Consider the following 1,664-nt stretch of genomic DNA (forward strand, 5'->3'; position numbering starts at 1 on the left):
TTATTCTTTTTTTTTCAACATGCAAAAGTATCATCACACAAATATTTGCCTAAAGCATGAAAACATACAAGCATTTTGCAGATACCATAATTATTTTATTATTGTAAATGATTTAAATGAACTTAAGGTATCACTTTCAGTTGTAAATTAATAGATAAAAATCTATCAAGATAAAGTATCATTTAAGTACCTGGAACGTTATAAGACCATAATCTCGGGAGTATACCTACAGATTGTTGAGCGGATACTTGGTTTTAATGATATTTTTTATTCAAATTCTGTGCAAATGAATGATTTCGAGATTTTATATACTTAGTTTTAAATACTTGTATCTTATATTTTCAATATGACAATTTTGTTTCACAGTACAAAGTAAAATTACAAAAATTCTGAACTCAGAGGAAAATTCAAAACGGCAAAATCAAAAGCTCAAACACATCAAACGAATGGACATCAACTATCATATTCCTGACTTGGTACAGCCATTTAATTATGTCGAAAATGGTGAATCAAACTAGCTTAACCTCTAACCTGTTTTGCAGTCGCATCAAATTCAAGATTAATGAATGAATTCGAGATTTTATATACTTATTTTAAAAATACTTGAAACTGATATTTTCAATATAGATTGATTTGTTTCGCAGTACAACTGTATTTATCAAAATTCTGCAATTGAACGCAAATCATTTTCGTGAAAAAGGATAAAACTGTAGTAAGAGCACAAATATTGCAACATGACGAACTATAAGTAAGTCCGTGGGAAAATAGTTTCTTGAAACCGGAGTAATTGCATGTTAAGAGACCCGAGTTTAAAATGAAAATTACTGACCGTTCAATAGTTCAATTTCCCAACAACTCTTTTAAAAAGTAAATAAAATTCTCCTTGGAAACATCAAAATTATTTTCATAATATTTGGTAATAAAATATTCTCAGCGTTAAACCCTTTGTTGAATGTAAAATAGTTATTTTGGAATCATGGTGTTACGAAAACATTTTCTCATCTTGAATAGATTTTTCTTTGTCAGAGATTTGGCTGGCTACAATAAGAATTTTAGATGCTGAAAGTTATTTTTTCTTTGGGTATCCCCGCTGATTGGGAAATATGGCAAATGCATTCGTGGTGGTTTTGCTTTACAACGATGACAGATATATTATACTTCATACCGAGCTATCTAAAATAAAACCACTTGACGAAAAATGAATATTGCGATAAATTATGTATTTTCCAAACAAAAATTTAACCCATGTGTATCTTGTTACGGTCTATTGACTTTGGCAGATCATATACAAATCATATGAAAATAATATCATATTTTACCTGTATAGGTAAATCAAAAAAAAACGATTTTGTTCTTTGATGATATAATCGAGTTATGATACCATCCAATACAAAAATCAACAATACCGTTAGAAAAATAAATATTGATATAAGAATCAGAACCAATCATGTTGTATGAGTTTTGCATAAAATAAACAGAAAAAACGAGTTCATAAAGCATTGATGATTGTTTTTAAGGACGTCGACGTCTCCGTTACGGCTGAGTAAGTTTGTGAAATAATCCATCAATCAAACGTTGACTACCAACTGATGTAGTTAAATTGATCGTGATTGGATAGATATTGTCACGTGGCTGGTATAAGTCTCTCTAATCTTGTCATTTTC

The sequence above is a fragment of the Mytilus galloprovincialis genome, chromosome 2 (assembly GCF_965363235.1).
Source record: "Mytilus galloprovincialis chromosome 2, xbMytGall1.hap1.1, whole genome shotgun sequence".
Taxonomy (NCBI): domain Eukaryota; kingdom Metazoa; phylum Mollusca; class Bivalvia; order Mytilida; family Mytilidae; genus Mytilus; species Mytilus galloprovincialis.